This window comes from Silurus meridionalis, chromosome 16 (genome assembly GCF_014805685.1).
Source record: "Silurus meridionalis isolate SWU-2019-XX chromosome 16, ASM1480568v1, whole genome shotgun sequence".
Classification (NCBI taxonomy): domain Eukaryota; kingdom Metazoa; phylum Chordata; class Actinopteri; order Siluriformes; family Siluridae; genus Silurus; species Silurus meridionalis.
The window spans coordinates 6,303,432-6,315,830 of NC_060899.1; the positions used below are offsets into that span (position 1 = coordinate 6,303,432).

General features: G+C 35.3%; 1 protein-coding gene across 7 annotated transcripts in view; it reads right to left on the minus strand.

The window, feature by feature from the left end:
- Nucleotides 1-5,328, minus strand: part of si:dkey-178k16.1 (band 4.1-like protein 1) — a 50,692-nt gene extending 45,364 nt beyond the window's left edge. For all 7 annotated transcript variants that reach the window (XR_006928178.1, XM_046869906.1, XM_046869909.1 and 4 more), the window contains exon 1: nt 5,189-5,328. The gene's annotated coding sequence lies outside the window, so the exon portion shown is untranslated. The remainder of the gene's footprint in view (nt 1-5,188) is intronic.
- Nucleotides 5,329-12,399: the final 7,071 nt, after the last annotated feature.

Consider the following 12,399-nt stretch of genomic DNA (forward strand, 5'->3'; position numbering starts at 1 on the left):
AGTTAAGTTCAATTGACGGTAATGGAATTAACATTACACTTATTTGTCTGTTCGTCCACCAAACAGACAGTATAATTTATATTAATTCTATAAAAGAGGTATCTCCCTGGCCGAGAAAGACGTAACCCCCCTTTTACTTTATACCGTAAATTAAATTAAAAGAGCAAGTAGTTCAGACCGGATATTGCAGGAACTTTGCGAACATACTCAGAGGCAATCATTTGTGAAAAATATGGCGTTTAATAAATGAGACAAACACACAAAGAACTAGCTACACGAACAAACAAAGAAATAGAATAAAGAAAGGTTAAAACTAGGAAAGAAGGAAGAGAAAGAAACAAGAAAGAGTTAAAGGAAAGGGGATGGATGGAAATGCTTCAGCTTCAAAATTAAGCACACCCTAACTGGGAAATCGTCACAGGAATTTAAATTCACCTTAAGATTTACTAAGACTTAAAATACGCATCTAAATTCGTTGGTAAAGGAAACGGTTACTTGCATTGGCTTGTTGAGCAAGAGTCCGGATGCGAAAAGGAAATCTTTGAAGAGCCAGTTAGGGTGGGGTCAGATGTTCTTCCAGGTTCTCCTGAAGATCAGAGCGGTGGTTGTTCTTGGAAGTGAAGCTTGCTGGAAGATCTTGAAGAAAGAGGGAGTCGTTTCCAAGTTGTTTCGTACGTCTGACCAACGATTGGTGGTGTTCGTGACATTTTAAAGGTCTCGAGCTCCACCCATCTTTGGGGGAACGGCCAATACTTAGGGTCGAGATTTTGGAGGGAAAAACTTCCCTTTGTTCCATGTGTCTGTGGGCATGGTTTGGATTATAGAACTTTAAAGTTTTATCTGAAGTGTATTAAGACGGTATGGTGACTTTTCTGATCCAATAAAATGTACCATAGTTTGAAAAGTAAGTTACAGGTAATTTTGTGGTCATTTGGATACTAAACACGAGAGGATTGATGGCATAACGGCAGCGGTACATTACATCAGTAGTCAAAGTGTAACTAATGTTACTACAACATTATGTTCTGATAAAAGAATGAAAACACAAAACAAAATGCACTTCCATTAGGAAAGTGAAGAGCAGATAATTTTGTATAAATTCTGACATCAGGCCTTAAAAGGACATACAGCATTAGAACAGGTATACATTAACGTGCTGGGACCAGTAATTAACGTATAACGGATGTTAGTACAATGTCGTATTCTGATCAAATGAAATGCACCCTTGTCAGGAAAGTAAAGAACAGATAATTTTAAGTCAATTAAGCCTTAATAGAAGAGACACATTAATAGAGTTACATTAATAGGATCTTTAGCGTACAACTATGAACAATAAAGGAGATACATACAAGTATAGGTTAATGTCGTGGGGTGTGGAGCATCTTATTCATTTTGTTTAATTAGAAAAAGGAATGCTTTATTGTATCAGTGTGTGTGTGTGTGCATTGTGTATGTGTGGGTGTTTTATGGTCGCGGTCTCTATGCGGTCAACAGAGAACCTGCATGGGGTTATCTCGTCTTGTGGTAGGATCCAGACCTTCTGGAGCCAGTTGTGTGTGGGTGTGTGTTTTAGGATTAGGGGGTCTTGGTGAACTCAACAGGAGTTCAGGGTCTGGTCCGGTTTGTGTCTTTAAAAAGGGGGAGTGTGGCACTTTACAACTATATTACCCCCAATAAAAGTTTCAACTTTTGATTGAGGTAAAGATGTCATAGGTTAAAAGGAATGCCTGGGACATGAAGTCTAAATGACCTGTGCCAGACGCTACAAAACCAATTAGTTAATTAATTCAGAGTTAAGTGCCAACCTTTTTTTTTTTTTTACAAAAGCAATATTCAAGACAGTTCAAAAGAAAACCAGTCCAACTTCTGGTCCAAATCATCAAATCTTTGCCTTATAATTTACAGTTTTTTCCTAATTTTTAGCAGTCTTTGAACAGTCTGCCTTTCATTCCAAAAAGGAAATTACACTCACTGCACTGAAATCAAATTATGCTGTCAGAATGCTGTTTAAATGCTGCATGGGCTCAATTCAGGAAACTTGCAAGAGCCACTGCGAAAGCCATCGTGTAAAATATCCTTCCATCTATAGAGCATATAAAACACCTCAAACCCTGACCCATATCTTATTCATGCGCACTCCATCCAATGTGCCATCCCATGGGTCGCCATGCACAGGATACAGAAAACCATTAAAAATCAGGTATGTATGAGGTTAGTTACCTATCCAGGGAGAGGAAAATTAAAAGGAAATGTTTTCTCTGTGTGTCAGACCTGAAGGCATTAGTAGGCACACTGAGTAGAGCAGATGAACACTGAGGGGAGCAGAACCCCAGATATCCTTGTTAAGAGCTTAGAGTGTTGAGAAATTTAAAGGAATAAAAGCTAGGAAATTAAAAATAAAACTACCATCCTTCAAAGAATTTCTTAATTTCGAATTCCTGCAATTTATTAACTTTTTACAATAACTACTGATTTTTATAAATGCTAAAACTGACATTGTTTGCAATTTTAACATTGCCACTGCATTTTATTAACTATTAAATACTTCTGAATAAATGTACAATTAATTTAGCGGTATTTATAAAATAAATTAATATTTACAATTATATAAAAGAGACAGAATTCACCAGAATTCTTACACCAGAGATTTTTTATTATTATTATTATTAATAATAATAATAATAATAATAATAATATTATTATTATTATTATTAATGAACAATACATTGTGCTTCTAAACTGTGACAGTTAATGTCATGTAAAAGTGAGAGATGCACATTTTCAGGACAGAAAAGTGAAGCAAGAGAAAGCAAGAGAAAGAGAGAGAGAGAAAGAGAAAGAGATGGAGAGAGAGAGGAGACAGGAAAGGTACTATATATAGCTGCTATAATGTAAGTAATTACAGGAAATAACTCTCATGTGAGGAAATATCCTGACTGTTATGAAGCACTGACAGCCAAGACATCTTCCATACATATATGAAAATAAATGTCTCCTAACAACTGTTAATCAACACCTTTTGATTTGAGAATGCAGCCATGGCATGGTGAAATTATTGTAATCAAGACACATTCTCTGTTAAAAGAAAAAAAATGATTTGACGATCATTTTGGTGTGATCTTTTATCACATGCCACAATTATACTGCTTAGAATTCCAGTGACCCCCAATGTAAAATGCTTTACTGTGTGTCTGTTTGCTCCTCCCATAATCAATAATGCTAAGACTTCCAGGCCTCCAGTGCTCAATTATTAGTGTCCTTCTTAATGTTACAGCTCTAATTGTGGTCAAAATGCACACAATCATTTTTCATTCAATCTTTCACATTTGTGCCATCTTTAGTTTTTCACAGGATCCAACAGCAAATTGAGACATATTCACTTTTACATAATCTTCCAATTAACCATACAAATAACGCTAATTTTATTATTATTATTTTTTATTCCTTTCAAGTAAGTTCTTTAACAGGGTTCGACTAACAGTGACATCGTGTTAAGCCTTCTTTCACCCACTTTATTTCCTCTTTACCCCACAATAATGTGACTGAATAAAATGAAGGATAACACCTGCTTTCTTCAAGATTTATGAAGCTATACAATCTTATATTTTATTACAGATGCTCATGCTGCATCTTAGGGCAGTGTAATACCCTCAGACACAAATGAGACCTGGCCTTTTTTGGTATATTTATGACAGTGATTGTCTAGTGTCAATGTGATTGACAGCAGAGACAGAAGGTTTCCCAGTCATAGACGTCATTGGCATCAGCAGGATTTTGACACAATCTCCTGACAAAAGGGCAAGACCCATTTTGGGATTGAGTTCATTTTTATAATTGATCGTTCTCCGTTATCTCGCTACAATACCAAAAACAGTTATGCCCTAGCTGAATTAGTAAATGTTTTGATTACAAATATAAATCTATACATGACATTTTAGAATGTATATAAGAATCTGTATCTGGTGTTGTGCATGACTTAATGGTTAATTCGCTCCAACTCTGCCCATTAACGGTTCACTAACACGTGCTGAACTGTCTCAATCTTTTAACATCAAATCTTCTAGTATGGCCATATTAGATACATTTAAATCCAATATGTAAAAATAAACAAAATAAAATAAACAACTGCAATAAAAGAAATGGGAAATCCCTAAGTGTAGTACTTATTCATAGAGTTGCAGTGCTACACTGTTCAATGTAAATCATTATTATGAATATTAATATTATTTGAATTGCCTGTTTCTCACCTATACATTGCGATAATAGCCAGCCTTCCGAATTGCTGTGTTAAATCAGTAGTGTTTCCTATGTGCGGTTCTGCCCCTGTGGAGTCCACACTCGGGTTATTTCTTGGAATCTCTCCATCATCTATTATTTGTTTCCCAGTGCCACGCCCTCTCCTTCATTAACACAGCAAACCTCTTACAACTTACAATCAGTGCCTTCAATCCAACAAATCACACCTATAAAAATAGACTCGCACATCTACATTTGTGCTTGCATTTTTTTTTTGTTCCCAAATGAAGGAACTAAACAGATTTTGTTTAACTCCCTTTTAGAAGATGAAATGAAAAATCAGTAATGTGCTTCCTAAAGCATCAAGAAGGCAATTAGAGACATATTATGTGTCCTATAGAAGGGGAAAGCTATGATCTGGGTTCTGTCCAGTTAGTTTAATAATAGGTTGCAAGAATATATGTGTGTGTGTGTGTGTGTGTGTGTGTGTGTGTGTGTGTGTGTGTGTGTGTGTGTGTGTGTGTTAGGGAAGGGAGGGGGATGCCAAATTTGTTAGATTATTGTCCGAAATAAGGAATCACTAACAAAAAAAAAAAAAAAATCTGCATATATTTAAATATAGTAAAACACATTGTTTATTATGCATAAACGATCAAATAAGTAATAAAAGAATAAAATGAAAGAGACCGGTGACAGCAATAAATCCCTGCTGTGCCGCACCGGCCTGGTGCCGAAAAATGTCACCCTCAAAATAGTGTAAGATGAAAACCTTGGAGCACACATGCAGAAAAGCCAAAACTGAAATCCAAAGACATTACATTATACATTATACACAATATGAGGACATTAGATCAACCACATTGAACATCGCATCACGGAAACAGACACACACACACACACACACACACACGATTCACAGCAGCGCACAGAAATAAACAATAGAAAGAATTACCTCGATTTCCAAGACGGCTTTTCGTCCAGAAGACAAGTATGGAGGTCACGGGACTGCAAATGTGTTGAGTCAATCCCACGTCCTTCCGTGCGCGTTGGTGAGACAAAGCGGTCCGAGAGAGAGAGAGAGAGAGAGAGAGAGAGAGAGAGAGAGAGATGGATGAGAAGAGGGGCGGGTGCGCGCACGCCAATACACCTATAGGGGGAGCTTTGGACAGGCGCTAGTTTCTGTTTGTCAGTCAATCAGACAGACAGAATCAAAACCGGATCCAACCGCACAATGAAATGATCCCATCTTTAGCCACAGAGTTACTCACACACGCTCTCAAATGTTCCCTATTTTCTTTTCCATCTTCTGTTACGAACAATAAGCAAAATATATAGCAGCTAATCACTCAAAGCATTAAAGCATTATGGCAGTTAAGTAAAGAGTTGGAGTGCAGTTAGAACTGAGAAAGACCACGCCACAACTAACTTCTTAAACCTAACAACAAATGGTGAATAACACAGTTCAGAAGAGCAGTTTTAAGAATATAAAATATGGACGGGAAGCAATTTGACCATAAGGATTTGTCACTTTCAGTGTCTATTGCAGTAGGAGAATGCTGAGGATGGAGCCATCAGGAAGAAGACCAAGGAGGAGGTTTATGGATGTAGTGAGGGAAAACTTGCAGGTAGTTGGTGTGAAAGAGGCTGATGAAGAGGACAGGGGGTATGGAGACGGATGATCCGCTGTGGCGACCCCTAATGGGAGCAGCCGAAAGAAGAAGAAGAAGAAGAAGAAGAAGAAGAAGATGAGTGTCTATTGCAGTTATGGCCTTGATGTGGTCATGTGTGCTGTACCGTGAGAATCAGTGTATTATATGTTCCCAAAAGGATGTTGAATTGAAATTAGTTATGTGTATTATCTATTTGTTTTTGACATGAGAAATAGATGCATGTTAAAACATAGGATGTGTCCTTCTTGCAAAGACCACTTTGTGCTGACTTAGACAAGTGTCAGGGGGAAAGTGAGGACTTGGCTTGGTTCTAAATGTGAATAATTATTGATGCTTTGGCCAACTCCAGGTGTAAAACCAGCAGCTGTGAAACCAGTGACAAAAAGAGAGAGAATGTGGATTGTGTTATAAATGTTCAGTGTCTCTTAACATTGTCTTATAGCATGTTGTAATTTCAGGTGGGGTAGGAGTTTAAAACTAGTTTAAAACCAAATGACTTATTAACAAGTCCTTGTATTTTTGTTTGTGGCAGATGCAGTTTTGTCGGTTTGCTTTGCTATGTTATAAATCAGTTTTAAATACTGATGCTGCATAATAATGAAATTATTGGGAGTTTATATTATTTGTTTGCCAATACAGACCGCTTGTTTTGAAACAAAATATACTGTATATGCCAACACAAAACACACTTTGTTTACAGAATATATCTGTGCAAACTGTTGCTGCATTTTTTTTTAATTAATTTCTATTTCCAACAGTTTAATAGGAATTTTAGTTGTTGCTAAGTACAGTAAAGCATCATTATGCAAAGCTTACATTTGTAATTTTCTTGAACTGATAAAGGGAGTCAGTGCATTGTCTCATAAAAATATTCTTAAGAGCCTTCCTCAGCTTATGGCCTCTGCCATCCAACCCCCAGGGGTTCACCCCTCAACATTTTGTCTTTTTTTTTTTTTTTTTCCAAAATATTTGTGGCTCCAAAATACTAAATCAGACTCAGAAAAACTCAACCTGAAATCCTTTCAGATGTTTTTTGAATATCTGATCTGAAATTAAATTAATAAAAAATAAAGTGAACTATGTTTCTATAATAATTTCACTGGTGTCCAAATGTTAATACACTCTAAATCTATTCATGCATAATGAAAAAAAATTATTAAACAGAACATTTATAATATTTTAAAATGTAATACAAAAATAATGTTCCATGTTTGTGCATGTGTTTGGATATCACTGATTTGCTAGATTTTAAGTGTATTTCACATCAAGTGAAAACTTAATACATGTAAATATATCTCAATTTACAAGTTTTTACACATCATCGTCATTTGTAAATACAACATTTTTCTTGAAGTAATGTAGTTTTAGGAGTCTATAATGTGGAGCAAGTAAATATGGCAGATGCCTTTTGTGTCCAGAATGCAATAGATATTACTGAATAGTGAACTAAATATAGACTGAATACAGGGAACCGAGATGTTCTCATACAAAATAACCTGTTGTTAGTTCTAATTGTAATAAAATATACTTCCCCTATCCAGCCCCAAACACTCTACCCTGCTTTTCCTGTGTACAATTACATTTCTGTGTGATTTTGCATGCAAAAATCATAGTAATGGTTGAAATGTTTGATGTTAAATTAACACACAAAATACTACTATATCTTGGTGTACAAATCTTCCAAAAATATCTTCAGTGATGTTTTATTATAATATTGGTTATTTTTATTATATGCCGCACTGAATGCAGCCCATCAAAAACCTGATACCAAGCTCATAACCGGAACCAAGATAAATAGTGCAGTGGGAGAGAGCGTTGCGGTGTTTGTACAATTCTTGCTAATTTCCTTTCCAAATATTTGCTGTTAAGACCATTAAAAGCATAATATTTTACCATTGTGAGCTATTGGGCTGTTTTTCTTTTGCCCAGGAGAGTACATGAGTGAAGTCATGAAGCAGAAGCCAAAAACAGAAACAGACAAGAAGTCAGGAAATTAGCAAAAAAAAAATAAATAAATAAAAAACACAGGGCAAGATGCAAAAACAGAATATCTAAACATCACATAGGTTTATAAATCTAGGTAAAGGCACACTAAGTGTTACTTGCCGAGGAGTCTTTGCTGCAATCCTATATATTCAAACTGATTGGCCATAACATTGAAACCACCTGCATGCTATTGCATAAGTCTTTACCTTCTTGCAATTTTGCATACTGGTGCCATATATTTCCCAGATAAACACATGCACACAGCCTTCCAAATGTAAAAGAAAACACGATTTATCAAACCAGGCCACCTTCTTAATTTGGTCTATGGTCCAGTTTTGCTAACTACATGCCCATTGTTGGTGCTTGTAACAAAAGACAGGGGTCAACATGAGCACTGTGACAATTCTGCACCATATGCACCATACGCTGTGTGTTCTGACATCTTTGTATCATAGGCAACATTAACTTTTTTTTTGCAATTCGTGCTTCAGTTACTTTTAGGTGGTAATGAACCAGACTGGTGATCTTAAAAAAACAATCTGAAAGCCTGTGGTGTGCAATGGGGATATTGCAGTCTGTGGTTCCATGTGTGGAGGCCATGATGTGTTTTGGGAAGTGGAGTTTTTGCTGGTAACCCTGTTAAAATCAGTAGTACTGTCTACACCTGTTTATTATGACTAGAAACATAGTTACAAAACAAGATGTCAGTCACACACAAATAATGGCATTTGCTACAAACTGCTACTTTAGTTCTATGCTTTACATACTGTAGCAAAACATACTGTAGCATTAAATGCACATTTTTACAGGTCTTTAATAGTACCATTTAAATACACTGCAATAAATGACATGATTCAAAACATTAATCTCTCCCTGAATGTCAAAGGACAAAAACGATGATTGTCGGATTCAAATTTACCAAAGCTCCTCATTGCCTGATATTGATCAATAGTACAGTAGTTAAAACAATGCTGAACTTAACATTCCTTGGTCTTCACATCTCCCATGGTCTGACAGCATCACTGAACACTAATTCCTTAGTAAAGAATGCCCAAAAGCACCTTTATTTTCTTAAAAGGCTGAAGAGGCAGCATGACCCCTCCATCCTCCATGGATTGCACAGATGTGTCTTTGACATTGTGGTCTTCAACTGCTTCACCATCAGATGGTGAAAATCAGTTGAGCCTTCCTGCCTCAGAGGATATATACCATCTGGAGAGACCCATCTCAACTACTGCTGATTTCAATATTTCCAATCTGAAGAGAGAATAAGTATTCAGACCATAACATCTAGACTTGGGAACAGCTTCTTTCCACAAGCAGTCAGACTTCGGAACAACCCCACCCCTACACTTAAAAGTTTACTGGCTTAAAGTTTCTTAAAACTTATGATAGTTTGGTCTCCATGTTTATTTAATGTTACGCTGGTGAGTTGTGGCACTCTTAGAAACAAAATAACCTCAGAAAGCAAAGATACTGTATGTAATTGGAAAGGTCCAGTTGTGGAGAGGGTGGTGTTTCCAGACAACTTATGGTATGTAAGATATTTGCATCTGCATAAAAAAGCTGTATTAAGGCCCTGCCATATGCCATTGTTTTCCAATTTTCTTCAGTTTTCTGCTATCACATTTACTTTCTACACAGACACTGTCTTGTAGTAAGTATGAGGAAGGAAATCCCATAAATAATTTGAGCATGTTTATCGAAGAGATTTAACCAAAGTGTCTACATATCTAAATTACCAAAGGTATAACTATTACAAATCTTAATTGTGTAGGTTTCAATCTTCATAGGTTTTAAGGGTTAAGCCAAATGGTTAATGCATGAGTGTTACTTGGCTTTTAGTGACTGTAGTGAAAATTTTCCATATTATTTTGAGTTAAACAAAAACGTTGCCTTATTTTGTGAGTCTTTCTGGTTCACTACTGTGTTTGTAAGCATGAGGTTAAATATCGCATGTTAAGCTCTTGGTGAATCAGACGCTCCAGTTGGACTTTCGGTGCTGGAGGTTCGGTGCTGTACATTCACAATCAAGAATGACACGTCTTCTGGGAATTTTTTCAGGTTAATGATATATTAAATGTGGTATAAAAAGTATATGAAATGATATATTTAATATACTGGAGTACTATAATACATATTTCATATTAAATATGTTTTTTTTTAATATAATGCCAGAGGCAGACAGTGAAGCCTTTAGAGATCTTTTAGTTTAGAGACCCCATTGCATCTGAAATCTCTTTTTGACTGGCCTGCTCTCAAATGGTTTAGTTTACCTTTTTTTCAGCAGAAGAAAATTCTGATGGCTGTCCATTCTTAAATGGACAGGACCTGAACCTGTAATTTGAGCCCTGGAACATGTAATAGACTGTCATTATTTCAAGTGTGCTGAAGTGTTCCAGGAAAATATGTGAGCCCCAGAATTTCCAGATTTTTTTTTTTTCTGGAGCACCAACCTTTTTTCCATGAAAAATCTAAAGAGAATACTAAACACACTTTCAAAGTGCATAATTGAGTTTTTCAAGAAACTTTAATGTCGTTTTTGTTCAATAAAACTTCTCCACCTCTCAATCATGAAAATGTATTTGTGGGGAATTGTTTTTTTTGTTTGTTTTTTGTTTTTTTACACTGCGTGTGAATGACAGTCAGTTATATATAAAACTCTTCCATTTGAACAAAATGTTAATAGACCTTAAATATTGTATTGTTAACTGGAAATTAACACATATATTTCTAACATTCCTAATTTTCTTTCCAAAAACGTATAAACAGTTTAACAGGCTGCATTAAATTAAATATAAAAATATGAACATTTACATAAATATTCTATGTAAGGAAATTAGAACTGAATTGGAAATGAATTGACATTTTTTGAGCATGCTTGTGATGTTTCTGTACCTTGTATAGAAAAAAGTTAACATGGTGAAATTAATTTAAGGCGGCTGCTCATGAGCTGAATAATTTCATTCCTGTGGTGAAGTTCATGCTGTGGGGATGTCTTTCAAGAGCAGAGATAAAAATGGATAAAAGTACAAAGCTTAAGAAAAGGTTCACATGAAAGTGAATTGAAACACAGTCAACACGCAGAAGTGGCTTTGGGACAAATCTTCATTGTTCTTTATGGTCTCAGAAAGACAGTAGACTTTGCAGGATCTGCAATGGGAATTGGAGAAATGTAAACATCTTAATCACTGCCTGAAGATCATTAACAAAATACTGAGGAAAAGATCTGAATAGTTTTGCAATTGCTCTCAGTTCTTTTTTTATATATTGTACGTTACATGTGGGGAAACATAAAAAAATTTAAATAAAAAATAAAAAGGCCTGAATATGCAATTATATATATCACTGCTGCAATAATTGTCTAGACAAATATCTAATTAGCAGTGGTCCTTCCGTAGATTTTGATTTAAAATTATTTTTTAATTTACAATTAATATCCAGTAAAGCCTGCATCATGCCCCCTCTACAACAGTTATAAACCAAAGATTTTGTCTCCATCTAGTGGTAGTGGTGAGTGCACACATGTAAATTCATTCATGTAAATCAGAGGTACCCAAACGTTTTCCTATGAAGACCCAAAAAATTTAAATGGGCTGAAAATAAATGATGATTTATACCAAATATTGTTTTAAAATGCAAATATTCTTATATATGGCATAGCATCCAAATCAATAGATAGATACTATAAGCGCAAAGATGAAGTGCAGGATTAGAAATCAAAACGAATAATCTGTGAATACAGTAGAAGATATAAAATAATTCTAATTCTGAAATCGTTTATTTATTAATTTGTTTGTTTGTTTGTTTATTAAAGGCGGCTGCTGCAAGAAGGCGTGTCTACTAGGCGTCATGTTAAAGACGTTTTCAAGATACAAATATACAGCACATTTTCAGAAAACATAATGACTTAATTCTGTAAATAATGTAGTAGAACTACTTTTTGTATTATTTGCTTGTTTGTTTGTTATACAGGCGCCGACTTCCGCTTAATGACTTCAGCATCTCGGTATCATGATCCCATATTCGGCTCAAGTCCAAAAAAATAAATAATAATATCAGGGGTATGAGAAAGAGTTAAATATTATAAAATTGCAAAAATATTAAACATGATGAACAGTGACGTTTCCGAACGTTATAGGTTTGGGAATTGCTTAATGTAGAGAAAGTGACCAAGTAGGATTCAAGTCCTGGGGAAAAAAAACAGAAATTTAAAACTGTAATTGCATTTGTGAAGAAAAATTAAGCATGAAAACTATATATATATATTTTTATTATTATAATTATAATAATAATAATAATTATTATTATTATTATTATCATTATTATTATTATTTATTTATTTTTATAAATATTCACAGCAGAGATGAAGATCCGATTCATCCTCGGCTCAGACTCAGTGCTCATTACTCCGCCCCATACAGTGCTTATTACACGATAATGGGCGTGGCTATTTCTTTCGTCACACCCCCGGATTGCTTGTCGTTTGTTGTTGCTGTGACAACGG